This window comes from Anoplophora glabripennis, unplaced genomic scaffold (assembly GCF_000390285.2).
Source record: "Anoplophora glabripennis isolate ALB-LARVAE unplaced genomic scaffold, Agla_2.0 scaffold9, whole genome shotgun sequence".
Lineage (NCBI taxonomy): Eukaryota > Metazoa > Arthropoda > Insecta > Coleoptera > Cerambycidae > Anoplophora > Anoplophora glabripennis.
The window spans coordinates 333,189-337,797 of record NW_019416258.1 but is presented as its reverse complement, the minus strand read 5'-3'; the positions used below and the strand labels follow the sequence as shown (position 1 = coordinate 337,797).

Below are 4,609 nucleotides of genomic sequence, written 5' to 3'. Positions count from 1 at the left end.
TTTAGAAATTTATCGTACAACTAAAAATTAATACCAATTTTCAGTTGTTTATTTAAATAATTATTGTTTAAACAATTTTATAATATTTAACAAACTTACTAGTATTACCAAAAATTTGAAAAGAACATTAAATTATTGCAATTGTTTATAAGCGTTAAAATTGCGAAAATGTTTAAACAATCACCATGGCTCTCCTAATCGTCCGATTTGAATTTTTCAAAAAGCATTTTAAGGCTTGTGAGCTTTTCCTTTTGTGGTGAAATTTTCAAGTATTCAAAGGCTTTAAATTCTTAGAAATTTGATTTTGAAAATTTTTAATTTAAAAAAAATTAAAAAGTTAAACAATTATTATGTAAAAACTATCGAACCGAATTGGATGAAATTTGGTGATTCTATACACTAAGAAGTTTAATTGGGAAAAGTATGAAGATCCTAGGTATTATTCAAGTGTCTGAAAAAAATTGACAAATAAAATAGCATTTTCTGCAATTTTTTAAATGATTTTTCCGATTTTTGCAACAATAATTATTTTTTCGAATTGCAACTAACTCTATCTTGTTCAAAATTTAGTTACAAAACTTTTTTTCCTTTTCCATTTTTGTCTAAAATGAATAGTTAGTTGCTAAGTTGTCGACGAGAAATCCAAGAAAAAAATGAATTTTTTTGTTATTTTTTTATACTTTTTTGTAAAAACAATTAAGCCCACGTTTTTTTTATTTGCATAGAAAAATTATCATTTCTGATGTTATTTAGAAGCCGCTAAAGCAAAAATCTCCGATCATATGCGTTTTACCCAAGTACACCCTTTGTAAGACAGGTACCGCCTGGACTAAGAGGTCGATAATTAATCCGATCTCCCCCCCACTACTCGACCGGGTATGCGAGATCTGCCGTTTTTGAACATGTTTGGAGGAATTTTTCACCTATTTCACATCATTTTATAGGAAAATTAGAAAATACGTTTTGTAGTATTATCCATGTACTACTTTTAAAATCCGACTGAAAAATTAAAATCGGACCACCTCCAACGCATCCAGAAGTTTTGCAAAATAGTGCATCAAAAAATTCAAATTACAATTGTGCCAAAACTAATAGTCCGATGGGACCTGCATTGTGCACACTTGAAGCACATACAATTCACTAATTTTATGCACAGGGTCAGCCCTACAATTTAAAAAATGGCGGAGTAATGAATTTAAAAAAAACTCGAACTAAATTTTCCGATTTTTCCGGTTTTTTTTCGTTTCTAATTATCCGATCGAATCGATCAACCTCTCGTATTATTCGTATTTCAATTCTCTATAAATTGTCTTTTTATAGCATTCAGATTGCTTCGTTAGTTTAGATTTTATAAGGAAGGAACTAAAATAAATGCGTCTCTTTGTATAAAAATATTTATAAAATTTAATTAATGGTAAGTTAAGAAGGAAACATATAAGTATCTATCTACAGACTGTCTTTTATATGATGGCACAATCCGTTTGCTACTAGTATCTTTTTCACAAAATCACTAATTTAATGCTCTATTGATTGGTCTAAATTTTGAATATCTGATTTGCGATTGCTATACAGGATACATAAAAAAATAACATTGTTCGTTACTTCGACAAAACAAATTTACGTAAAAACAAACAACATAAACGACTAATCTTCATATCTTCATCTTCATCTTTATTTTCAATGAATCATAAATTATAAAATATTAAACAATTCTATTGAAACGTGGCACAAGCGCATTGTTCAACTCGATATCTAAATTCTGAATAACATTTCCTTATTTGCACTTTGCAGTAACTTATCTAACTTTATCTTTTAAAATATCTAAGTTATTATTGAAATTAATTTTATACACATTTTGCTTCTGATATTCCCAAAAATAAAAGTCCATAATTGTAAGATCGAGGCCCCTAGGTGGCCACTGATTTGTACCATTTGTTGACAAAGTGATGATTTAGCCAACTTCGAACAATTATCGTTGAATGATCGGGACAGCCATCTTATTTGAAATATAATTTTCTGCGATTATTCACCTTGCAAGTGATCACAGAAAACTATTCAGCATATGCAAATAACCGTGTTGATTTAAATTGTTTTCAAAAAAATATGGTCCAATGATTCCGTTGTAGGAATCACACCAAACGTTAATTTTTCTTTAATATTGTATTCCACGGTTCTCCAATATTGATTGTTTTGCGAAGTAACTGTTTCGTTTTTATTACAAGTTGCTTCATCGGAAAAAAAATATTTTCAACAAAACGTCTTTATCTTAAATTATATTCCTCCATCCACAAACAAAAGCCCAAACGCTTCATGTCATCGTTTTCCAGAAAATGATTAAATTTAAGTTTATACACTGGCGAATTTATTGATCTTGAATATTTTTTGTAGTACATTTCTAATTTGAGATCTTTTTCTTAACGACAATTTTGAAAAATTTCTAGCCGAATCCATCGCCATTAGAGTCACATCATCATCTCCATTGTACTCTTTTACCCTAACGCAAGTATTTTCTAATTTCATTATCGTGCACAAGTCAAAATTATAGCATACATAATTATCAACAATTTGACAGATCGTAACGAAAACGTTTCATTTATTTAGAGCAGGTTACTTGATATTGTATTATTCTAATATTACTGAATGATTAAAATTAACTTGAAAATAAAGATATAAGAATTTATAAGTAATTACCTACGAAATTACCTACTTTGGGAAAAATGTTTATTAGAATGTTTAAAAAATCTAAAAAAATTGAAATAGAAGTAATTAAAAATGCGAATTTTGATGTACCCTGTATAGCAATCTCAAATCTGGTATTCATAATAATTAATTGTAGTTTCAAGACAAGCAGACGTTTTTATAAAAATGACTTTCTGTTTTAAACCTAGACATAAAAAAGTTTTCTCTCTTCCGAATTCTATCCGTGGTCATATTGTATATTTATGACATATTTATAACACACGTATACCATTTGTTTTTGCCAGGGTCTAATGCATCAGTAATTGCCATTATAAAAACAGAAAAAAAAAACAATAGTTGCCATTTAATGTTTTAATAATTGCAAATAACTTATACTACAGTCCGTACAATATTTGTCGAGCTATAATTCCAAGAAAAGTATAAGCCAACAAAGTTCTGTTATCGGAACTACTGTAACAATTTATCGCAACAGGGGCGTGCCTTAAAATATTCCGCCAATGTAAGAATTAGAGAAGGCACATATTTTTTGAATCTCTACTTTCCTGTCTTTCATGTTAAATCAACTCATATGTTACTTTTTTCTAATACCTCGATTTGAGACGTTTAGATACAACCAATTAAATATTTCAATAATTAATTCAAAACCAATCGTTCAAAAATCTTGCAAAACAGGACGTGTCAAATCAAAAAATATTTCAAGAATGACCTTGAAAATGCGAATCAAATAAAAAAACCGAGTGAATAGTTTTCTTTGTCTTTCCAAACAAAAACCTTTTGTTTAGTTAAGTAACACCCTGTACATCAATAAAATCGGTAATTTTGCAATTATTGTTACTAAAAACTAGTGGAATAGTAGTTCACTGTTATTCGAGGAAATAGAGAAAAACTACTCAGTAATTTTAATGTATTCAACTCATTTAAGTAAGTATTCAAATTTATATCGGTTTGTGCTACCTTAAAATGTTAACATAAATTTATAGCTACTGTAAAATCGTGTTTATATAAGACGTATTTTATGTGGTTCTATCGTTGCTTATGTACATATACAAGGAGTCTACGAAAGTAGGGCTTCAATTTTAGACGTTTATGGCTGGTGTCAACATAACGAGTTATACATAAAATTACTTGACTACAAGTTTTTTAATAACATTCATTTTTGGGAGTTCTTGGTGCCTTACTTGGTAATGGTTTTAACTGTCATAGTTCTTTGATATTTTAATTGTTTTGGTTTAAGTTTTTGGTAGGTTGATGTTAATTTAGGTACTGGTGTAAATTTATTTCAGATATTACTGTTATTATATTGTTTGAAGTTATCTATTTGCATACAGAGTGATCCATTAAGGTAAGGAGCGGCTTAATTATGTTAAACGATATGTGACAGCTCTTGCTTCGTGCAAAAATAGTGTCAATTATGTGAGAAAAGTAATTGTGTTCCATATGAAATTCCAAGGTGAGATACTTTTCTGGAGTGGCGTATTCTACGAGGGTATCGCAAAGCGTATTCTCTTGAAGCTATAACGGCATTTTTCAAACATTGAAAATAAGCTGGCAACATATCATACGCTTCCACATTGTAAAAGGCATTTTCCTTGTTCATAAGTACTTTTCCAACCTATTAAAATAATTGTACCTATTAAAATAATTTCAAAATCAAGCAAAGTACATTTTAAGGACAAGCTTGGTATAGTTTTACAATTTATTTTTGGTTTGGGCTATGTTAATTTTTTTCGTAAACGAAGACAATTACAAAACTTTTAGCGTCGTCTGCCGTTACCCAGAAAAATAATATTTTTATTCCCATAATATAAATATAAATTTTATTAATAGTTCTTTAAAATGAGCCATCGTTTATTGAAATTGATTAAGGCATTTAGAAGTTATGACGATTTAAAAATTTCAAGATGGCGTC

General features: G+C 29.0%; 2 protein-coding genes across 2 annotated transcripts in view; both read right to left on the bottom strand.

The window, feature by feature from the left end:
• The window catches only part of LOC111693139, a 23,619-nt gene that overhangs the window by 7,508 nt on the left and 11,502 nt on the right, over positions 1–4,609 (bottom strand). The gene's annotated exons all lie outside the window — the stretch shown is intronic.
• Positions 1–4,609, bottom strand: part of LOC108908813 (UDP-N-acetylhexosamine pyrophosphorylase-like protein 1) — a 9,765-nt gene that overhangs the window by 2,479 nt on the left and 2,677 nt on the right. The window lies entirely within an intron of this gene.